This window comes from Oreochromis niloticus, linkage group LG11, assembly GCF_001858045.2.
Source record: "Oreochromis niloticus isolate F11D_XX linkage group LG11, O_niloticus_UMD_NMBU, whole genome shotgun sequence".
In the NCBI taxonomy this organism is placed as follows: domain Eukaryota; kingdom Metazoa; phylum Chordata; class Actinopteri; order Cichliformes; family Cichlidae; genus Oreochromis; species Oreochromis niloticus.
In genome coordinates, this window is record NC_031976.2 from 31,300,012 (window position 1) to 31,325,497 (window position 25,486).

The following is a 25,486-nucleotide window of genomic DNA, read 5'->3' on the forward strand; positions in this document are numbered from 1 at the left end:
GGAATAACACAATGCTTTTTGCATCAGGCTTTTGTTGAACCAAAGAAAGAGAGTAAGATACTTCAGCTTGTACTTTAGTAGTTTTGACAGAGTTGATACAAAACATATGCAAAATGTTCTGTAGAAAAAAAGAAAGAAAAGATCAGCAGAATTTCACTCCAAATCCCAAATATGTTGTATTCGTTTTGGCCTTCCAAGTTCTGTGAAATAATTCAAGCATTTAATATCAAAGGAAAAGTTTAGAACTGATTATTTCTGGACCCTCAACACACACCCACACACTCACACACAGCTTCCCAGCCTCACCTCATAATTCAAGTTCAGTGTGACTGCACATTCAGATCTGTTTTGTGATAGTGTAAGTGGAAAAAATATTCTAAATGGAACTGTAAGCCAAACTGTTGGCAAATGAAATGCACTGTGGATAAAGTAAGCAGAAGAACAATATCTCTGTCTCTACTGTATCAGTTGTAGATACAACACTGGTGAACACGTGCAGTGGTAATTTAGTGGCGCTCTCTTTTAGCACATGATGTAGCTGCCAGCAATATTTAATTCATGTCTAAATAATTGTGAGAAAAACTAAATAGTTTCTACAATGTGTTGCCTGACCATTACACAAAGCACAGAGTTTCTGCAGCTGTTCTAAATATAAACACTGAAAGCTGCGGTAATAACAAAACTGTCACTGAAAGGGACAAACTGTACACATGGGAACAATGAGGTACACTTTTGGACAGCTTCACCTTAAATGTGTTTATGGTTTTTCCATCAGTTTTACTGATCAAAAATAACAGATTTTATCCTGTCTTATTTGTCACCTTCAAACAGCTGGTGACCTGATGTACGCAGCTCACCAATTTCCAACTCTTTCCTTAAACATAGACTTCCACTCAGCTAAAGCCACTCAGCCAAACAGAAAATCAGTCTGAAATGAATGGTTAACATTATGGGATCATCTTATTAACACATACTCTACACAGGCATGCACAGTTACTGCATATGCAACTGAGATTTTCAGTAAACTCAGTATTCAACTTCTGACGGCCCCTGAAAAACTCTATTGGACAGAACTGGGGCTTGATTGTGTTGTTCAAAGACGAATTACCTTTTTCTTGAGAGAGAGAGAGATATCAAAGATTAGTCTGATACCTCATCCGACCACATTGTCTGAGCTGCTCAAAGCCAAGCATTGATCAGTTACACCCAGCGTAACATTCTTCCTCTGCAGTCACTCACAGCAGACAGACTTCGATCTGTAGGTTCCCCCCACACTTCCCCTCTCTGCTGCTCTTCAAATGTCACTTCCTGCTACTGAAGAAAGACTTGAGGTATGTAGTAAAACAATTGTGAGCACAGCCTAACATTTTGAATTTTAAGACCACGTGCAAATAAAAAAAGTGTTTTCATTTAACTCACTTCTAAAAAAGAAGAAAAAAAGAAAGTTTTCTTTAGCTTAAACATTCAGTTTTACTACCAAGTTAGTGAACCGAGTGAGCAAAGTGGGCATTTTAGTGGATTTTAGTTTCTTCTTCTTCTTCTTGATCAAAGCAGTCAGTTCTGCCTACCAGCCATCATACCGACACCACCATCCTACCAGGCGGCCGCCTGAATGGCAAAAAAGATGCATAAAACACAGGTCTCATTTATCTCACTGATAAATACACAATCATTCATATCAAACACGTTATTATAGATAACTAAAATGAAACTAAAACTAGGTGTGAAAAGAAGTTAAGTCAAATAGAAAACAGACTTTGGGGTGAAAAAGTGGTGAGATGATAGCGAGCATTTACAAAAGTAAGCAAAATAAAATGATAATAAAAACAAATTTACTTTCCTGGGAGGCGTTGATCATGACTACAAGGTACTGAATAGGTTAACATGGGTAGTCAGTATAGTAGAATGGGTTTTGCAACACCATACAAACTCATTACATTTTGCGTCTCAGAAATTCATTTCATTTTCACCTTGATATCATTGCATTATGCAGCTCTGCATGCAAAAACATTGCCCTCTTGTGAGGATGGTATAATAGAGTGAAAGACATTAAGTGAAAAAACATCTGAGAAGAAAACAGATTTACAGAAAAACAGCGTCCCAGTCCCGGACTCAAACTTTGTTATTCATACCAAGGTTCCCATGGCTTTTTGTGAATTAAATATAGTACACATTACACCGTCATTAGAGTTATTTTTAAAATTTCTTTTTTTTCTCCAAAGGATTTGATTGAATCTATTGAATCTATCCTCCACTGGCTGTTGTAACAGCTAGTGGAAAGTATTCCTGATGTCAGTGCTTCTCTGTCAGCTATCGGGCAGCCCGCACATCAGAGGAGCAGCTACCGAATGTCTTAGTGACAACCTGTGAAAGAAAGCTTCTCTTTTCATCCCTATAGTAGAGTTGAGCCACGAAAGCCAGAGTCATACAGGCACAGCGGAGACATATGTTTCTGTCAGACAGTGTTAGGTTTGATTCTCATGGAACACAGATGCCATTAGAAATAGATGTCACAACACTCCTGGATGAATTGGTCAGGGCTGCAACAATCTGCTGACTTCCATCCATCACTGGCCTGTGGAAGCAGGGAGCAGCACAGATACACTGTATGCCTCAGTTCATTTCTCCAGGCGTTTAGTTAGAGGTCTCGATTTTACCTTTTCTGTTCTTGCTTTACATGCTTGACTTGTTACTTTTCAACTGCATTTGAATCATGCTTCTCTTTAAAAAAAATCATTTATCTTTCTGACATTTATGAATGCAGGATGAAGAGTGGTAGTGATACTTTAAAGTAATATCTGAACAGAGGATGGTACAGACTTGCTGTAGCAAAAAGATACTGTAGCCTACTGATCAAAAGTTTCAAGCCCCTAAGAAATGTCCTGGTTTTTAAAAGAAGACTACGATGTAATATGATATATCATGTCCAGTATACAGTGGGCAAAATACGTATTGAACATGTCACCGATTTTCTAGGTAAATATGTTTCTAGGGGCGCTATTGACATGAAATTCTCACGGCATGTCAGTAACAACCCATGCAGTCCACACACCAAACCATAGATGTCCATAACTTAGGTTATGTGTGTAATAATGACACATGGAAAAAGTATTCAACATGCTGACTGAAATGTGTTTAATACTTTGTATAAAAACCTTTTTTGGTAATAGCTTGAAATGCCGCCTGTATGGAGAAACTAGTCGCACATATATCTCAGGTGTGATTTTGATCCAATCTTCATCAGTCCTCACTGGAATGTTTCACAACAATAAGGTTGTGAAGGCCTTGAGAGAGCTCATTGGTTTTACCCATCATGAGATTTTTCTTGGTAATGAGACACCTTTTTATAGGCCATTGGCCTTGAAATTAATTTGCAATAAATGGCAGGACTGCTTTCTAATTTCTGACAGATTTCAGACGGTGTCATGACTTCCCATGCCTTTTCGCTTTTCATTTCACTAGCACCTTTAGAAACATATTTACTTAACAAATTGGTGACATGTTCAATGCGTATTTTACCTGCTGTATAGCTAATTATGTGATGAAATCACAGCTTCAAACTGTGGAGAGATCCAGTCAGCTGGTATTTTGTTGAAAGTCTATTGATCCACACATTAGCTCAACACTGTTGAGCTCATGTGAGACCAGCTGGATGGTAAAAGAGCCCATCGCACCATTCGTGTCATAGGAGCGTTTCAGGACATGTGTGCTGATTACCTTGACAAATTATCAGCTAGAAAGCCAGTGGTCTGCAAGGCTCTGATAGCTGCAAATGGAAAAAAAAATTTAATGGCAGTTTGAAGAACAAAATTGTAATTTCAAGTTTAAAAAATGACATTTGTAAGTTCAGATATGGTGTTCTGGCTCTGTGCAAACACTGAATTATGTCCCATCCCAGGAGAGTAGTTTTCCTGAATTTAATTATTTAACCGTGGTCACCTGCAGAAGCAGGCATTTTAAAGATGGCATTCAGTGTAATCTTTTTTTTTCCCTTTCTTCACAGAATGTTCACTACCAAGCCCGGGATTTTTGCTTTAGATCCAGGCAGGCTTAGTCCTACACTGACAGTGTCGTATGCACTGATAAGACAGGTTGCTAATGCAAGGCTCTTTTAAATATGGTCCAGCAGGGACATCCAGAGGTCAAAACAGTTTGGAAATTTAATGTATGCTGCTCAACTTTTTCTGTCAAAATTGAATCAATACCTCAGCCACTTTTACTTTAATTTGATGTTGAGTGGAGTGCACAGACTACCACTTCAACCGCCAGCAAACCGGCAGACCCAAACAAAAAAGGGAAAAAAAAGTGAGTGGATTCATCTGATTGTGTCTGGAGGTCTTTGGGTTGACAGCACTCCTTGATTTATAAAATACGCTTCTTAAAAGGAAACATCAAAGAAATTACAAGGGCAGCCAGTGTATTCACATCATAGACAGTATAAGTGATGGACTTAGCCACCGTGATGTCACCCGCTGGTTTTGGACTCTGCTTTCACCATGTTGTTTTTTCGAAGCCAGAAGTTACCATATTTGGATGAACGGTTAGGGCGCTAAATTATCGGCTAATGAGAGCTAATTTTGTTTACAACACAGCAATATCATACAGACTCTCCAAAACTGAAGCGCAAACTTTGTGTATGGTTTGTACCACATGGAAAACCAGAGTATGTATAACATTATCACATAAAAAAGGCACTAACACCACAAACATGCAGAGATACAGTTCGGTGACTCTGTTCAGATACTGATCACCTTCAGCTGCCTGCTTAGGAAAGTCTGTAAAAGTGCCCTTTACTTTAATTTCCAGGACGGGTGTGAGAATTCAGTCTTCTCAGATTTATTAAGAACAGAGAAACTATCCATAGAGCTCCAAATTGATATTTTGGACTAGGCTGTAAAAATGGTTTTTCATTCTCTAAAGTTGGGCATTTTAGCCTACCACTTTGTGAAGACTGACCTGGTTTTTGAAGCCAGTTTAAAGCAGCCAATGTAACAAATGCAGTTTTTGGCACTTCTTTATCCCTTAATTTTTTTAGCTCTTATAGCTGCTTGTTGATTCACTCTAGTAGAGATTTTAAATCCAAAGATATTTTTATAGGTAAGTGTCCTACAATCACTACATGTTAGAAATGCAGGATGCACATAGATGAAGAAGGATTATTTGCCAATCAAATCTCTTTTTGTGGTAATGCACAACAGCTCTAAAAGCAGAAAAGCAAACAATACCTTCATGAGAATCTCTTCTAAAGACATGACATGTTGTTCCTGCAATCTTGGTCCTTACATCTAACAACTTTTTCAGGGAAGATAGCCTGGACTTGTTTTCATCTACGTTGCCACCAGTAGTTTACCCATGGGAGGTTGTCCGACCTTGAATGAAAAGAGAGATGTAAATGAGGAAAGCAGCTTTTTAAGTCACAAACATCCTGTCAGCATTGTATATAGTAATCTTTGTGGACTTTGTGGAGGCGTAGTGCCTCAGGTGTTTGTTGTCCTCTTTTAGGATTACAGACGAGTGTGGATAGGTGCATAATCCTTTCAAGTTTCTATCTGCCTGGGACCGGTGGCAAAAACAAACAGTCTATCCAAGCAACATTGCCGATATATCCAGTCCCTCATCGTGACCAATATGACAAATACCACCTAGTCTGCCAAGAGGGCCATGTCAACTTATGAACTTTCCTATTTCTCTGTGTTCTTGCTTTGTCCAGGGTTGATCACGTAATAAGCAGAAAGGCTCTTGGTGTGTGATCCGAACACACGACCCCTGTGACAGTACTGAAACTCAGTTTTGTAGTTATTCATCTCCAGTGGAGCAACACAGCTTGTCTCACATGGATTAGAGAACAGAAAGGAGACCTCCAGGGAACATGCTTGGTTATTACCTTTGTGTTTGGCTGTGCTAAGGTCAGTGACCGCCATTCAGCAGCAGGTGGATACAATCCGACTGGTTTTGTTTGCTTTTAATAAAACTCTGATTGGATTTCTATTTATTTTTAACCTGATTGTGTCACACAATACATGGTTATATGTTATTGCGCTGTCTTTACTGTATGCAGTCAGGTGATCTGCTGAAAGGTCACCGTGGGTTATGTTAGGGTTATGGAATATCAATGTTCAAACCCACCAGTGCTCACCAGTTTTGGAGAAAACATCCACATTCCTTACCTCAGTCAAACAAGTGGATTAAAAGTGGATGGTAGTTATTAATTTAAAAGTGGTGGGAACAATGGCATGAATAACTTAAGTGATAGAAAAATGTCATAGTGAGGAGGCCACATAGAACTGTCTCACAACTATATAGTTTCGCACATCAATTTTAAGATTTCTTTTTTTCCTTTCTTGCTGTGATTGCTTATATAAAATAAAGACTTTAAAACTCTTTGAAACCATTACTTACCAAATCTATATCATATGTACATCATTTGCCATTTATTTTACCTCCATGATATGTCAGCATTCCAGAACGATACAGTTCCTGAAGTGGTCAAACACATGTCTTCATAAGGCATTCCCCATAACAACTACTAAAGCAAATGTATACTGTTGCATTAGATGGAAACACCTATGCACGTTAAAAGTCCTAAAAGACTAAGACCTGGATTTTCTTTTTTTCCTTTTCTTTTTTTTGTACTACAAACCCACTCTCATATTGGTCATGCTGTCTCAAATCAACCAAACCTTCTGCTAGACCATGCCTGATTTGTAAAATTGTATGGTATAAAAAAAGTATTAGCTAGTTAAAATACATTAAAAAAAAGATCAGCACTCATGCAAAATCCTGTATTTGAGCACACACTAATTAAATAAAATGGTTGAATTCTAAATTACTTTAAAATAAATAATTTCAAATACTTTTTAACATTCCATTTTTGTTACAAAAACTTTCATTCAACTATCATGCTAAATTTACCCAAGTTGTACCACAAAAAACAAATATAATATTAGACTGTCCTGTCCAAATAGAACAAAATACTGGAGTATCCAGATGGCACTGTAATTATAACTCAGAAATAATTTAGTTAAATATGTGCATATTTTTCATGCGTAATTTAATGTAATTTAGTGTAACTAAACACTCCAGAACTACAAAAACAATGTGTAACACAGAACATCCGCGCATTTTTTGTTGCTTATGCAGGTCTGGGTTGCAGGGTACAGACATCCAGTCCTCCCTCTCCACAGCCACCTTATCCAGCAATTTGAGGGGGGCAGCAATACGTTCCCAAACAAGCCAAGAGACTTAATCTCTTCAGCATGTCCTGGGTCTGCATCAGGGCGTCCTTCTGGTAAAACAGGCCCAGAACATACTGGTCAGACGCCCGAACCACCTCAAGAGGACCTTTTCAATGTGGACGAGTAGCAGCTCTTCTCCAAGACCCTCCCAAATGACCGAGGACCTCACCCTGTCTCTAAGGCTGAGCCCAGTCATCCTTCAGAGGAAGCTCATTTCTGCTGCTTGTATCTGTGATCTCATTCTTTTAGTCACTACCCAAGGCTCATGACCGAGAGGTGAGGGTAGGAACATAGATGGACCACCTTTATGCTCAGCTCTCTAAACACTGAACAGTTTTTGAAAAAAATGTTTTTTTGTTTTTTTTCCCCAAATGGGTTGTTTAAAGGTATAATTGGGCTTTAGAGGCTAAATAAATCCCTTGATACATTTATACTGGCACCCATTTTGTCTGTTTAAGAAGATGACAGAATCATCATAGCTTAAACATTACTTATGAACATCCACTATTTAAGATGTGGGCAGGAACATTCTGTCTTCCTGTCTGAATAATTAGTTTAAAATTAGTTGCCATCTGTGATGAAACGGATGGTGAAGACAATGCTAATCATTTGCAAATCAAACTTTTTCAGCCACTGATTGCTTTTCATCATTTCTTTTTCCTTTTTTCTTTTTTGTTTGTTTGTTTGTTTGGTTTTATCATCAGTTTTCTTCCTATATTGAAATTTAAATGAAAGTTTAGGTATTTTTGACAGGAAGCTCAAAGTTTTCTTGTCTAAATTTTTGAAGTGGCATAAAAACCAAATGCTAAAATGTCCTGGAGATTGCAGAAACATTCACTCTCTAGTGTTAATGCTTTTCTGTAAATAAAGAGGCATAAATTACATGGGAAGCTCTCTCTAATACAAACAGTGGTAAAGATAATGTAAATGCATGTGTCTGTGTGAGTCAGTGTGTTCAACAAAATTAATACTCCCCCGTGAGCAGAAGACTGCTTCCGTGGACAATGACATAGTGACAACACCAAAATCCAACACCCTCCATCTTTTTTTCTTGTCTGTGTCACTTTACCTCCCGGACCGTCATCGTCACACTTCGATTTGGTCTTCAGACTGGGTCATGTTTCAACATGGCAGGCCTGGCAATCATCACTTAATTGTACCCTCTGTTCAAGGCAGGGGACACTCACACAGCTGTGACATCCTGCATTCTCCAATTAATTCCTCACTAGCAAATTATTAATTAAACTCAATTCTTCGCATTGCTGTGAAAGCAAATGAATGGTAAATCATTATGATGGTAATTGCACGTTGCAGTAATGGTGAAACTGGTCATTAGTGCTCATATTTTATGTATGCATGAAACTCTCGAGACCTTGAAGCAGTGTTAACCACAGTGAAATAAAAGCAGATGCTGAGGTGGTAGCTGTGCTTGCACTGGTTTCCACACAAGTCCAGTATACTGGAGTAATGTTTATACTTTATAGTCACCTGTGTGTTCATTTTGTGTGTATGTGCATGCTGCACGAGTATACTAGTGGTGATCACTCATTATTTATCATAAACTGCTCCATTTCAATTTGAAATCTGAAAGTGTAGAATATATACAGTAGGACAGGGGGGCGGGGTTAAACTATTTAAACTATCCCCACCTGATTTTGTAAGTTTGCTCACTTACAAAGAAAGGTACAGTCACTATGACTGAATGTCAATCAAAAATCTATCTTGATAGTCCTGGTCCTTTGTCAGTATAGTCTGCTTTACTTCCTGTGTCTCGTTATGTCAGATTTATCCCAGCCGTGTCTCCCTCCTGTTGTCCATTCCCCCTCATTAACTGGTGTGTAGTTATGGTGTGTGTTGTCCTTTGCTCTTTGTTGGTCTGTCTGCTTGTCATCCCCTGTGTAACCTCTCCTCTCCGTCCCCTCGCATTATCATCTCTTTATAGTTTCTTGTTTCAGGTTCATGTTATTTTACGCTTAGTTTTCCCAACTTAGGTTTTGGCTCATTTTCTCTGTTCCACCTGTTGGTTATTTTGTTCAGCCGTCAATAAAGACTTGCTTTCCGTTCTCATTCCACCATCGTCTCCATTTGCCTGCATTTGGGTCCACTCCACACTCTCTCTGCCCGATTCGCCTTTGCAAATCGTGACAGATAATTATTCTTATAGAAAGTTCCTTACAATTGAGTAGAGAATGTCAAGACTAAGTTTAGCTCAGATAGTTTCCTGGTCTTGGACAACAATTGCCTTGACAACCAAGTAAACTTTTAATGGAACACGTACTAGCACTGAAATTGGAGATAACAATGCCTACTTGGAACATCTTTGATGCAAAGGTGAGCAAATAAAAGGAACTGTGAATCCCAAAATGAGGCTGCTTTAAGAATAACTAAATACAGTAAATGTGCAAAACTTTCAAAACTCTATAAACAAAGAGAGATGGAGGGATCCAACTGTGTCTCATCACAATCCGGCCCTTAATTGTCAGTATGTGCTGACAGGCATATGTTTTGGTCACTTTATGTTGAAAGCCCTGTCAGAGGATCCATCTGTGTGTGTGTGTGTGTGTGTGTGTGTGTGTGTGTGTGTGTGTGTGTGTGTGTGTGTGTTGTATCCATCTATGTGTATATGACGTTCACCATATGTGTATGCTCCATCTAAGTGTTTGACAAGTGCTCCAAGGCGAATGTTGACACTTGGATTAGAGATGGGGCGGTGGGATGGGAAAGGACTTGGATGCGAAGACGGCATTACTTTCCAAGGACAGGAGTGGAAATAAACGATAAGGTGGAGTGGGGACGGGAGTGGCAAACTGCAGGCGGCTGGCTTTGGCCTACTCTGCACGGTCAGGGATTTGAAGGCCTAAAAAGACTGCCACACTCAGAGATTCTGGCCCTGAGCTGCCTGATTCCCACTTCTCAGTTCTTTATCTATTTTTAGTGGACTGTTGTATGAATCTCCATTCCCTCATTTGCGATGGACCCCTGTGTTTGGTATTGATTTTTCTCCCCCTGCTTTACTTACTCATCATCCAGACTCAGTGCCACGTCCTGGGAAAATTTAAAGGGTACTTTGTCCTGATGCACACACGAGCAGTCATGTTTCAGATATCAGATGTTAATATCGCAGATAAATTTCTCAGAGGAGACTCTAAATCAGATTTTTCTTTGTTGCTCACTTCTTCTCATCTGCTCTCCCATGGTAGCTGTCCTCAAAGGGAACAGGATACAAAAGCCCTGTGTAAAGCTCCAAGTAACCATTCATTTCCTTCTGACAGATGACACAGAGTGATGCATAGCCTGTAGCTTTACTTGATTTATCAAAAATACACAAAGAGCACAACAGACGCTGAGAGAAGACAAGAAAAAGACCATTTGAAATCTGCTGAATGGGCTGTTTTTTTTGTGCTATTTGCATAATTGGTTGTTTGCTTCAAAATGATGAATAAACCAAAATTTATGCTCAAAACATAACAAAGTTTAAAGGCAAAGCAGTGTCCATTGCCAACTAAGCATGCAGTATAATATGAGTGCCTCTGCTTCTTTGCTAATGAAATTGAGATTGCAGAATGTCAGTTTGAAGCATGATTCAAATGACAGAAATCAGAAGAAAATCAAATTGTATTATTTGGTGTCAGCCAAGGAAATACGATAACATTTGAACCCACACACTGAAACAAACTTAACCCTGATCAAAACCAGAGCTTATAGCAACACATGATTATCTATCAGAAATGACAGCTATCTGTGCTTTTGCTTTTAATAATGAAAAAGTCAGGGAGTGCTGACAATATTCAATTCAGTTTTGTGTATGAACATCTGATAATACAGTCATGTTATGTGGTTTTTGTTCCCGATATCCTAACTTAATAAATCTACCCCTGGCTTTTTAATGTTCAGCAGCTAAATGTGTCTGTTCGCTTCACTTAAGTCTAAAAAAAAATCTTTTTGTTCAGATTAAAGTGCCATCTAATGTTTTGGGGAACAAATAACAGGCCGGTGTTCTTTGTTTTTTCTCCAATGGCAGCAGGCGGTCGACACCTTTTCCTACACAATCAAGCCCCCTTTATAATCAGCTTGAGTGTGGCTGACCCAATCAGAGTCATCAGCGAGATTGATTTTTCCTCTGTGCTCCAGGATAATTAGCCAATTTCAACAAGAAACTGAATTGGGTGATTGATTAGTTCAATATGGGCTTGCCCAGACTCTGGTTTTGAGCGCCACTACTTGACTTTGCATTACCCAAAAAAGGTGGATGTTGTAAATGCTTACCCTCATTTGACCTTTTTGGTTGTTTTTCTTAGTTTTCGACCATAGAATAGAGAAGAAAATAAAACAGTAGCGATACAGTTTTTCCTCTGTACATCACCACAGTGCAAACTTTCAGGTTCAAAAGTATTGCATCAACTGTTTAAAGACATTTTTACACATAGTCATCTATTTTCAGAAGCTCAAAAGTAATTTACAAACCAATATTATTTGAAATATTGGGATTGTTTTTATTACTCGGATGGAAATCCTTTGCATTAAATGACTGCCTGAAATCTAGAACACATGGTCATCACCACATGCTGAATTCCTTTCAGTGAGATGCTCTGCTGGGCAATGACTGCAGCTGCCTTCAGTTACTACTCATTTGTGGGTCTCTGTGCCTTCAGTTTCAATTTCTTCAATAACTGAAGAGCATGCTGTATTGGGTTGAGATTGGGTGACTGACTTGACTGTTGAAGAATATCTGATTTCTTTGTGTTGACAAAAAACTTTTGGGTTGCTTTTAGAATATGCTATGGCTCATTATCCATTTGCAGTGTGGTGCAGACTGATCAGTTTTTATTATTTGACTGACGTTGAGAATAGAGTGTATACTTTAGAATTCATCCTTGCTTTAAACCCTGTATTTGTATTTGGGAAGCCATATTTTAATTGTCAACTTTAACAATGATTTTATTTGTCTGTTTGAGAGACCTCTTGACCTGGTTAGATGTCGTGAAGTTGCTTTTCTTAAGCATCCAAAATAATTCTGTCATCATACAGGTTAGTTGTCTCGTGTGGTCTTTCAGGCCTTTTGGTGTTGCTGAAGTGGCCAGTGCATTTGTTCTTTTTAAGAATGTACCAGACTGTTGATTTGGCCTGCGGCTTTTGCTGCCTCTTGGGTTTATTTTGTTTTTTTTCTCCTGGCCTTCCTGACTTTCACTGAAAGTTTTAGTGAACAGTTACTAAATCTAAGTTCAACACTTGGAATCAATTCCAGATCTTTTAGCTTCTAAATTTGCCTCAATTAGCCATTACGCTGTTTGCCAGTGAATTGTCGACTTACTATTGTGCCAGGATTTAAATAGAAATGTGGGCCCAAATGCAAACTCTTGAGGACTGAGTTACTTAACAAAAGTCAAATCTTTATTATAATGAAAAGAAGTCCAAAAGGCAGCCAAAAACAAAGGTCATATATCCAAAACATGAGAGAAATCACACAAGAGCCAAAGAGCCTATTATATTTAGTTCGTGTGTTGCTCTTAAGGTTGTTGTTGAGTTATGTTGTATTTTTGAGTACTTATGAGATCATGTTAAGTTCTAAAATTATTGTTGTGTCATAGTTGAATCTTAGTCTGGTTTATATTTTAGGTCTCCATGTTTATGAGTCTTTTTCTGTCTTCTTAGTAGTCTACCTTGTCCTTATGTTAAACGTGTAAGTTATGCTCGTGCCGTCGTCTACCTTTTCTGTTCCCAGTTACCTCTCCTTGTGTTCCATGCCTCCTCAGTCTGTCATGTTTTTTATGTCTACATGTTCCATGTTCCATTGTCAAGTTCTTGTTGTCTTGTCGTCTCTCCATGTTTCCTGTGTTATTTTGAAAGGTCTAGAGGGGAAGTGAAACTAAACACACCGAACATGGGTTTCCATGTTCAGTGTGTTTAGTTTCACTTCCCCTCTTGCGTTATGTTCGGTTGTGTCAGCTGTGTTTCCCCAAGTGTTTCTATTTCCCTCATTACCCTCCTGTTTTTTTAAGTCCTCTGTCTCCTTCTGTTCTTTGTTGGGTTGACTGTTTCTCCATGTCAAATCATGTCAGGTCACAGAATTTTCTTACAACAGTTCATGTTCATGCTCATGTTTGGATTATTTCTCATCTATGTTTTGCATGTGCCTTTTCAGCTTCATGTTCATGTCCCCTGTCATAGCTTTCATAGTCTGTTTAGTTTATTCCCAGTTTAGGTTTAGTTGCCTTACTTTGTGTTTTGTTTTTTAATAAATATGACGTTCAAATAAACAGCTCGCTTTTCGTTATGTTTCGTTTCCTGTTCTCCTGTGTCTGTTTTTGGGTCTGCTCCATAAACACACCAGCGCTGTGACAGAACTACCAAAATAAAATGGGAAATAACTAAACATGGGACATCAAACACCAAACTGGAGACTTGACACGTAAAACAGAGGACAGGACGCAAACTCATGGAATTAACTATAAATAATAACTATAATTACCAAACACAGAAGAAAACACAACTTAAGCTGAAAAAAAGATAACGGCAAACAAAACAGGAACTAAAGATGGAACTCTAATGAACAAATAACAAACTAAAAAAGAAAACAACGTTAAACAAAACTAAAATGTTGAAAGCTGGGTTGCAGACCCTGGATTGTGACATTTTAAATGAATTAAAGATTAAAGTCTGTACTTTCATCACATTTTTATCAGTTTGATTTAAAATCAACTGAGGTGGTGAAAGTTGTTTCATAGTCCGAATACTTATGGATCTAACCGTAGGTCTCAGCTTGAGAGACAAACTCGGCGCATTTATTGTGAACAATAAGCTCATCAGGTGGAAAATCAAACCTCTCCCTTTCACCCATTTCCTGCAAACCTCCAAACTGCCATAGCACAAAGAATAATCGTCCAGGGATGTTAGAGGGCAGAGGCGCAGACATCCATCAAGCTTATTGTCAAAGATTTCCTCATTTCTCAAAAGAAACAAAACGCCCTAAAAACCAAATCAAGGAACAATACTTCCGGTTTTTCAGTGTCCCGCCATGGTCGGGTCAATGCCGAGTTTCCCATCCTTTAGCCCCAACACAAAGTCCCCTTGTCCCCTGCCAGGGAAAACTGACATATCCAGCCCAGCCTCTTCCATCGCTCTCTCTTCCCTTGCCCACATGTGCTTTGTCTCGTCTGCCCTGCCTCATTGGAGCAGTCAGCTTCATTCAGGCAGGTTCACGGGGGGCATTTAGTCACGCATTGTCAACCCTGCTGTAGTCCTTCGGTTCCCCCTGTGAGGTGTGTCAGCAGAATGACACATGCGCTCTACCAAACCTGATCCGTGCCTGACATGCATGAAGGCCATTCACATACACACACATATACAGATCATGCAAAAGATCAATTTAGGCAGGTCAGCTTGACGTGATTATTCTATTTTTTTTTTTTAAATTGCTTAGCATCAAAGACAAGTGGTGAGTAATGACATGGAGGACTATTGTAAAAAGAATTTCCTACCAACATGTGATGTGGGAAGCAGCACATTTATTTTTGTGATGTACAGTCCGGTGGAGAAGTGTTTGCTCCATTGCTGATTTCTTCATTTTTTGCATATTTGTAACACAACTTTTAATATTAGACAAAGCATAAACCCCTTGCACCACAATTAAGGAAGATTCCAGGGTCATCTGATCCAGTCCTAACGATAAGTTAAATTTTTTTTAAAGTTTTATGTCTAATCTTACAAGTAGAGAGGGTGTCTGTCTCCTGAATTCAAACTGGGAGCTATTTCCACAGAAGAAGGACCTGAAATCTAATCATTATCATCATGTTTGGTACGCATATTTACATCACATGTAACGTTAAACCTTCCAAAACGTTCAACTTCTTCTTCTTGTCTTGTCAGTCCACAGAATATTTTCTCAAAGTCTTGGAGATCATCAAGATGTTTTTTTGCAAATGTGAGATGAGTCTTTGTGTTCTTTTTGTCCAACAGAGCTTTTGTTGTTCCCATTCTTTTGACCCTGAATGAATGCTGCATTAGTGCTTTCAGCTCCCTTCCCAGCATTCCTTTCCACTGCCATATGAATGGACACTTTTTAATCACAGCTACTGAAGTTTAACTAAACAAGTTTCAGCCATCACTGTATCATGATTGCCTAAAAGTTTAATATCTTTATATTCCTGTAATCTTAATACAAGAAAGTGTTATATTATTTGCCCATCCAGATATTTTCAGTGCTTCTCACCTGCATGCTTGCCCCTTACCACCCTACAGTAAATAACTTGGACAGTGAGTTAGGTCTTTAATCAGTTTTCGCTAACTAAGAGTGTTTCACAAATCTAATAACTGACTCTGTGAAAGATCTACAGTTATAGTCATGTAATTTTATGTAGGTTTCAGTGTACCATCCATCTGAAGTCTAAATCTAACACAACTATTACAAACAAGGGTAGATTGCTAAATTGATGTTGCAGCTGACCTTTGGAAATAATTACTGCTTTGTATAGGATCTGCCCCAACACTGGTTATTTTTAGATTCTTGCAAGGACTACTTTTATGTTAGTAGCAACTTTTAGGGCTAAAAACTGAAGCTAATGCATAAGTGCTAAAAACTGAAGTTACTCTAGCAGCACCTGGATACTGGAGTTAGAGGCTTGCCACTTTGATTGATAGACACAGATGGCTATAGCCCAGGTACAACCCGACCAAGAGGTTTCTGCTTTAGTGCTGTGAGTGAAATTATAGTATCTTATTAGTCTGTTAATTAGAACTAATTAGCAGGTCTCTACATCTGTGTCACACCCCTGTGGTGTATTAATGCACCTTGTCAAACTAAATTCCCTGCTTTTGTTACTAACTCAACACTGCAATCTTTCCAAAACCAATGAGTCAGTGGTTTTCCGTCAGGACAAGCAAGGCAAGCAGTGCAAGCACTGCTTGCCTTGTCAAATCTAAAGATAGACATAAATGAAAATAAACCAAAGGAAAATGATCTCCAATGAAAATAATTTTTTTTAAAAACTATTCTATTCATTCTACAATTTTGTTGTACATGTACAATGACAATAAAGGGCATTTCTATTCTATTCTCTCCTTTCATGCTCATGAACTCATGAACAACTTTTTTTTCGAGATACCTGGTCCTCACAGAACAACCACTGACAATTTATGATTTATAGAATATGATGCTTGACATTAAAGTATTTAACATGAGCTCAATCTTCAACTTCAACTTTCTTCTTCTTCTTCTTCTTCTTTCTTAATAAATAAATGAGATAACTTGGCCAAAATATCACTTATTGCCAGATCAAACACTTAAGTAAAGTTATACTTGTAAATGGAGTATTGGTCTACTATGGTAATCCCAGTCTTACTTACTGTAATTACATATGTAGGTTATTTTAATAGGCTGTGCAGTTCCAAGTCATGTGTTAGTAGACGTGTGCACATTAAGGGAGCACGGAATTAGAGCGACACAGGAGTTAACCTCAGTGCTCATTGTCTATTCACACAGCATATTGTATCTGCATATGAAATGTAATCACAGGCTTGAAGTTTTATTAAAGTAAGTGATGTAGAGGATGACTAAGGCAGTAATCCCCTCTCAGCTCTGCTCACCCTGTCTCATAATGATAATAGTAAGAAGAATTAGTTTCAGCCTGCCATTCACACACACATGTAATCATCCGCATGCGTGAACACATGCACACGCATGCATATATGCTGTCATTTATCTTGCTAAATGCAAACTGTAACTAAAATTGTGAATGAAAAAAAATCCATGCTCACATTCTCACAACTAAAGGAAATGCAACACATTTTTGCACCCCAGGACACACACGTACACATTTTGAGTATTCCTGCGTGACAGAGTGCTGGTGAGAAGCAATTTCCCCTCCTTGTCATTATTAGATTAGTGCTTGTATTATTTGGGAGAATAAATTGGTCGCAATTGAAATGAATGCCATCAGCCAGACTCTAATACATATCTCCTCTGTCTCTTCAGCATGTTGTAAGTTCCTGATTATGAAATGCAGACATGGGGTGCCAGAGGGAGCGCACCATCAACACCACCCATCAAACAGCACACTCACTTTGTTCCTATGATGTGTTTGCCTTAAGCTGAGCCAAGTCAGTCAGTGCTGGATGATTTGAGAGAGGTCTCTCCAACGTGAGAAAAAATAATGGCTTGGTGCTTGGTGTGGATGCTAGTGAAGAGTGACCCAAGTTCCTGTCTGCTCTGTGCAAAGGAACCATTTACTGAATCTCAATACATCAACCCTGCTTTTCCCTATTACAATATTGTTTGATTTCCATATAAAATGTGACAAAGCAGCAACACTAAAAGAAGCAAGTCACTTTAAAATCACTTGTATCCCTCATTTTAGTGTCAAGGGAAGGGAAATGCTGATATACACGACCCCATTAGTAGGTTATACAGGTTTGTGCAATGTGCGCACTTCACTTAAATGCTTCCCTTCATTTTCCCCCTTTGATTCGTCGACTGCTGAAATAAGCTCAGTCAATGCTGCCTGATGACTTTGGCTGTGAAGGATAATTGATTGGCGGGGATTATCCCCCTCCAAGTCGCCTGCTGATGGAGCTAAGTCTGACAAGGTGAAGCAATCTGTAACCAGTGTGATGGCGAATCCTGTGATGATGACTGTTGCTGAATGTAAAATATATATATATATTATTCTTACATAAATATGATGCTTTTCACAGACATACCCATTTTAAACCCTTTTCAAAAAGCTTGATAGTAGGCCAAATATAAAAAAAATAAAATGCACTTTTTGCTCTACTAAAATACCTTATTCAGTCTCCTTACATTTTATGAAAGGTTTTCTTTTTCTCCCCAGTGCTAAGAAATAATCTTAGTCTCGTACAAAGTATATGTTCGATTCTGACTTGAAATAGCTGCAGAAGTAGTTGAGTAATTGCGTGAGCACTGATGGAGACTGAGTGCCACAAACCAGAATTTAAACAGTGTCTTACAAAATTCAAGAAAAATGACCATAAGTGCATTTCTAGCCAGCTAGTTTTATGCTTATTCTATATATATATATATATATATATATATATTATAACATGAATAAAAAATGAAATGTCACACAAAACATATTTGAAAGCTTGGCTGTAGGGATACATTTGGTTGTAAACATGATGCATGTGACTTAAATGTCAAAATGTTACCATGTCATATGATGATAAATTATGCAAACAAGAGGCACCTATTTCTTCCAGGTGAGAAGCTGTCACCTTGGTTAAAAGCGTGACACAGTATATGGCATCAGGGCACACTCACTTTGCTCCTGTGATGTGTTTGCCGTAAGCTGAGCCAAGTCAGCATATAATTTGCTCCACAGCATATAATTTGTTATATTGTGTGGGTAAGGCATGCATCACACTTAGACATAGGCACTTGCATGTTGTTGAAGCTAGATATGTTTTAGAACTAGGACAGTCGAATTAAGTGTATTTTTTTCCATGTGTTATGAAAATGGGGTGTAGACAGCATTACAAATGTTGCTTAGCTTTTGATAAGATACAGATAATAAATGATTTTAATAAACCGTGTTCTTTCCATAGCTTTTTTTATTATTATTTGAATGTGGTCATTATGTGTTGTTACCACTTATTTGGGGTTTTATTATGTGTTTGTCCTAGGTTTTACTGTAGTTGATGTCACCAATTAAATATTCTCAAATTTAAGGATTTGGTTGACCTCAGAACTGCAAAACAATGTTCAGCAAGCCAGCAGTAAGGATAAATGTAAAATATCACAGCATTACAGTCACAGGAGTTAGTGTGTGGAACACCTGTACAGATGAAAATTAAGAAAAGTACTTCAATACAAAAATTCACACGATTGTTTAAAAATAATAAATTGCATGAATATAGGAAATCTTCATCTCAGTGACTGAGTTGTGTCATTGTGCTCTATTGAAGCCTTGTCCTTATTTTTAGATCAAGGCCAGAGTACCCCAAGCTTAAAGTGTTCATTAAGGTGTTTGTCACATAGATATAAAATAAGCTCAGAGATTAAGTGGGCGTTAACCACAGGGTGCTTAGTTTATGTAAAAATGTAGTTTGCTGTTGTTTTGGTTTATGTACTATGTACATTATTTGTGTATGTTCATGTGTTGTATATGAGTGAAGACTTACAAATCCATATTCAGAATTCGACTTATATGATCCATACATGTTTAACTATATGCAAGTAATGAAATTTGAATTAAGGGGGTAGGAACAGGAAAAGTGTAAACTTCATCCTACTCCTTTTGAGCACACAGATTCTGCAGACATAGACATACATGAAAACTTGATGTTTTTTAAGTTTTGTTTTTGTTTTTTGTTTTTTCTCTTGTTATTTCAGTTATATTTGCATGTTTGAAATAAAAATCTATCTATCTAGCAAACTTTGGAAATACTTATAAAAATGCTAAAAGCATGCTCTGTTCTTGTACTGGAGCAGCAGATACCTCAAGATTAGACATGTGATTTAAAACAATTACAAAGTAGAACATCAGCAGAAACGAGTGCTTCCCTGCAGATATGGGCAATAAAAGAACAAATTGAAAAACCTTTCACAATAATCATTCATTTTATCACAATTTTTTATCTCATTTTTAATTGCAACTGTTCCAAATTAGCTACCCTCAGCCTTTAAGTAAAGGTCTATTTACCTAATAGAAATCCGAGTACTGTAAAGCAAAACCTCTTCTTTTTGTATTTGTGTGTGTGTCCTTTCAAAGATTGCCTCTCCAGAGGCTCCATGCCTGTCCATCAGCCTGCCTAGCAACATAATTAGAGCGCTTACAACAACAGTATCTGCCCGGTGGGACTTACCACACATGAATGCTTACTCCACTGCCATTACACACTCAAGACACTATCCCAATTCATTCTGTCCAACACACTTGAGTTACAGTGAAGTTGCACCCCTGTCATTGTGTCTTCTTTCTGTCTTTCTTTGAAGAAGCACCGTATACCTCGCTGCTGAGTCCTAGGGGAACCAGCTGGACTCTGTGGGTTGCTGCCAATGCAAGGTGGTGGGGAAAAAAACCCCACTAAACACAGAGAAATCAGAGAGGCCTAATTGTTTTTTAATGTGCTTGGCTGCAGGGCAGTTAAGCTTGTTGAGGGAATGTGAGTGTTTGTTTATGTTTTTTACGTGTCTCATTTGTTTTTAGAAGCATTAAGGTGTGTGAGACATTATGCTTAATGTTTAGAGGGATTCTTGCAACTGTATATATAGTGCAGTTGTTTTTGTATAGCAAAAGTTGAGAAAAGAAAAGTTTAGTTTATTTAATAAGAATAATTTACGTTTAACCCCTGCATGTACTCACTTTTGGAGTCTGCTCAAAATGTAGCTCTAATAAGCTGTAATTCCAAGCGTTTTAATTTGTCATTTAGAAATGACCAAGATGATCTTTTAAAAGAATTATTAATGTTTTTCGTTTTCATTTTTGCTATTTGCCTCTGATGGTTGAAAGTAAGCCAATTACTACATGTTGTGCTAATATTGTAGAAACGGAAAGGAAAAAGTGGTGTTTAGTCACTGGTGTCTAAAAAACGCAATAGTTAAACTGCAAACATTTTCAAAATAATGGATTTGATAATGGAGCTCTCTATTTTTGTTAGGAAAAAAAAAGCTTTTGGGGAGTGAGCTCAGATAATCTAACGTCAAGTAGCCGTTCGTTATGTCAGCTATACCATGGGTCTTTCAGGTTGTGTGCCAGATTTCTGTATTATCTATATCACTTGATTCACAACTGGCATTGGTCTGATAAAGAAAATCAATAAGGGATAACAGCCTCTGTCAGCTTTGACCTTGTTAGACATGTTCAACTATGGTTCATGTAAGTTATTTGGTAGAACTCTTGTGTACCCCATATAAGAAAAGTCTAACATTTTCTCATATTTTCTTATAATATACTGTATATTATTTAATAAACACAATGGATGATAAGCACAGCAATTATACTTTATACAGAAATAAAGTAGCAAACTGTATTGAAGTGTGTTTATCAGCATATTAAGGTTTAAAATTTGTTCTTCACCTTGGAAATAACTGTCAGCTTAGTAAATGCCTCCTGAAGCCTACAGCCACACACTATGTGATGAAAAATGTTTTAAAAACTCTAGATGGTAAACAGCCATATAATATGCTCATTGTAAGGCTGTTTACAGCTACATTAAAATCCAATATAATATGTTACAAGCCATTATTTGTTTGCAGGGTGTTTGAAAATTTTGGAATAAATTTAGGCATTACTACCATTGTCGATGTGCACTCCTGCCACGACTGTATTAATTCTGCTGGAAACAAAAACGTCTTCATTTGTCAAACTGCATCAAAATTATACTGTGAAAATTGTCTCTCATACTTCAAAGCTTTCACCAACAGCAATGGATTCTGGGTCTAGTGATGATTTGTTCATAATGGCGACGCCACTTTTAGCATGTTTTGAAGACATTAGGCTCACAGCCAAATGTTGTAATTTCTGCAGTGCTCCTTTTAAGGCACCATTCGGAGGCTTGAAAAGACAGATGAAATAACATAAATCTAGTACTGGAGCGAAACATTTTTCACATAAATGAAAAGCTTCTGTTAATGTGTGAATTATTTCTGATTTATCCACATTAGCAGCAACAATTAAATCTCCTGGCATTTCAGTGGCATTTATTTTGTCATCATTAAACACTATGATTGATTACAGAATGGCTTATTTTCTTTCTAGATATTAATGTCACAAGTGGAGACATTTATTAATTAATGGTGAGTGAAGTTACCATTTATTATTAACAATCACAGCTATTATAAGAGTACGAATGTTGATTAAATGAACTTTAGAAAGTGCACTCCACCCAAAAGAATGACCAACTGCTTATAGGTGCTAAATTTCCCTGACCTGTAGCCGAGCTCTCAGGTGAAAGCTGTGTAATTATTTAAGCTTTTAGTCTTAGTAATAGTATTTTTGCACTTTCCATACTGGGATAGTTCAATTTAATCATGCATGCTTCGCCAAGACAAGTGTCTCTCCTGCAGCCTCACAGCAGGGGCTAACTGTGAAAAGCAGTTTTATTGTGATCACGCCAAGTAGTAGAGGCCAGCCTGGGAAAGTGGCCAAAGATAGAGCTTTGCTTTTATAAGTGTCACTTTATCCAGCTCTCAGTACTTTTGTAGCTTTTAACTTGATATCAAACATTACCTTTTTAGCATCACTCCAAAGCTTCCCTGTTCTTACATGTAGCAGATATGAGCGTGACTGTTACAAAGTTGTTTTCCTGCAGTGTTTAACATACACTGTTGGTGGATTGTGAAGCAGTGGGAGGCTCTTACTGTAAAGAAAGAAAAGAAAGCTGTTCTGTGATTTAGATGAGACCCAAGAGTCTTTTATTTCTAATGAGGATTTTTGAATGAATCTTCCCAAAAAAAACTTATATTATACTTTAGGCAAAAACCTGAAAATAAACTTCAGAAAGTACAAATATTTAATTATTGCACTGATATATTTGGTCTCCTAGAAATCCATGTGGGCTGGGTCATTACAGTAAATGCACATAACACAACTAATAACCCAACAAAGTTGTTAGTCAACATTATTTGGTCAGTGAGTCAGTTTTCAATATTGCAGAACTCACAAACCAGCGTTTCTATGGTTAATGAAGCTTTGCACCTTGCTATGCCATCGTGTAAAAGACCACAACTTGCATCGTTATCTTAATCTTTTTAGCCATATGGTAACAATAACGAAAACATATAACTTATAGCAATAACATATAAACACATATAACTATAATCTGTTTGAGCTTTTTGGCAGATGTAGTTCATTTCAGACCATGACCCACTGGCACCTGATTAGGACTCTACAATATGGATGTTGGACTGGGAACTGCATATACTTGTCCAAACCTGATATCGTACCATGTGTACATATCTAACATTGTATCTCATTACTGAAAAAAAAAGCATCACTTACAAAACGCTGTTAATGTAAAACGAAAAAAGGGGGAAAAAACTGAAGAAATGTTAAATACGAGATTATTGTGAAAAAAAAAAAAACATTGCATGACAAACATAGCACTGAGCATCTGGAAACATATTATATTATATTATCTAGTCCTAGTCTCAAGGCCAGTACTCATCTTTTATCTTTTCCAAGTGATCTGGAAGCACTTTTTATTTTTTTATTGCTATTTTCATCTATTTTTTTTTTTTTTTTGAATAATGGTGGCTCATTTCTCATACCGTGTAGAGATATTTTAATCAGAAAACCAAAGACATGTAAAATGTAAAAGGCACTGAAAACAAAAGATATTTTATAAAACTTGATATGATTTGCTCTTTAAAGTGTTTCAGTGGTTTGAAGCTGGTTGTTTATAGAACTCAACTGAAGTTTTTAGGAGAAGTCTGTAACATCAAATATCCCAGTTTTGCTTCTAAAGAGCCGATTACCTGCTTTATAACAACCAGAAATATTATCAACATGACTCTGGTAACATGTTAGTGAGCCGCTACACTTTGATAAAAGATAAATCGTTATCATTATCATGGGTTATCTATGAATTTCTAATATTGTTATTTGCCTTCATCCACCACCCCTGCCTAAATAGCAGCCTAACAGTTGTCTGATTCTGTGTATGTGGAAGCTCTGTGATGGACTGGTCACTTGTCCAGGATGTTCCCCTCCTTTGACTCAGTGTCAGCTGGAATAGGGTACACACTGCCCCTCCTGCTTGTGACCCTGAATTGGATAAGCACTTAAGAAGATGGATGGATAGCCAGTGTGGAATTAGCCAAACCTTTTTTGCTGATAACAGCCTGCAGATGGTTAGAAAGGTTATGGAGGGCACTGAGATTGAGCCCAAAATCCCAAACTGGGTCCTTTCTTTATGGGGAATAGTACTTATCCTTATATGTTACTCACTTGATTAATAGTTAATTTTACCAATATTTGTAAATGAAACTTCACAGAAAGTGCTTACTAATTAAAACATACTGCACTACTGCGTCCTCTCTTGGTGTACTTCTTAAGAACAAAGCAACTATGTCCATTTCACTGCCTGTAATATGCATCTGCTGTTGCTTGGAATCCATCTCCATAACAACAAAGTCGTTCCACTTATTCATGGAATAAAAGGAGAGAAGGGAAAGATATAAATAGCCATCAGGCATTTATAGCATTTATAGACAAATTGGCTTTTATCCATTGATGGTGTATGCGCAGTAGCATATGCATGGATTTTCTCTAAAGTCAGAACTGCATTATTAAGTCAAATTAAGCTGTATTCTGCATGCAGGCGCCGAGTGCTTGACCCCTTCTTGCCGGAGGAGGCCATCTCGTTGTACTGCATTAGGAGGTCCAATTGATCCTGTCTACAGTTTAAATGAGGCCATCTCTGGACTAATGCACCCTTCGCCATTGACAGTCCAGATTTTAATCTCTTTTTTTTTCTCACCACGGGGCTCACCACTCTGAAATACTCATTAACACTCCCCCAGTTCTGACAAACTTGTTCTTCCCACACCTCATCGTCTCCATTTTTTCTTTGCTCCCACTGCCTGTCTTCTTAGTACATCTTCCCCAAGCAGCATAGTGTTGCACACTCTTTTGTCGTTATTTTTATCTGTTGGACCACCTTATCTCAGTTCCGTTCGACTGTTACTGTTATTGTCGGTCGAACTCTCCATAATCCTCCCTCCCTATTTTTGTCTGCCTTGGACTTAGTGAGGAAGGCTGACAGAGAAACTGAAAGGGAATTACAGAGTCCTGTATGTCATTGAAGCCACTGAGACTGACAGTGAAAAGCCAATAATGAGCCCTCCATCCTTATTTTCCTCATACACTGACCGGGCTTCTTTCTGTCTTCCAGTCCTGATCTTTTTGTGGTTCAAAGGTCATTTGTCTCGGTACGGCAGAGACTATTACGCTCACATACTTTTAAAATGACTCACCTACATACCCATTAGAGTTAAATAAACCTAATTAAGTAAACATTTTGGATGATGGATTTTAGTAGTCTCATAGCAATTACTGAGTTTCAGGACTATTGATTTATTTCATAGTAGAGCTACAGGAGATTCCGCTGAACCTTGCCAGGAGAAGAACTGTAGTATTAGATATATTATATATCCTCTGCTCGTTAATGTCAAGGAGGCACACTGCAAATCAAACAAATTCACTCTCTCCACACAGCCATTGACTGTCTGTGACATTCAGAGCATCAACATCTTATACTGAGTATCATTTCATTAACAGGCATGTTTGTGAACCTAT

The 25,486-nt window shown here is 37.8% G+C and overlaps 1 long non-coding RNA gene across 1 annotated transcript; it reads right to left on the reverse strand.

Annotated features, from left to right (window-relative positions):
* Nucleotides 1-1,468: 1,468 nt before the first annotated feature.
* LOC106098595 (uncharacterized) lies at nt 1,469-8,848 on the reverse strand. Its single transcript, XR_001224878.3, has 4 exons — nt 8,305-8,848; nt 5,226-5,369; nt 3,718-3,766; nt 1,469-1,608 (listed from the first exon to the last, which is right to left on the reverse strand). It is a non-coding gene; the product is annotated as an uncharacterized LOC106098595 (long non-coding RNA).
* Between the last annotated feature and the right edge of the window lie 16,638 nt (nt 8,849-25,486).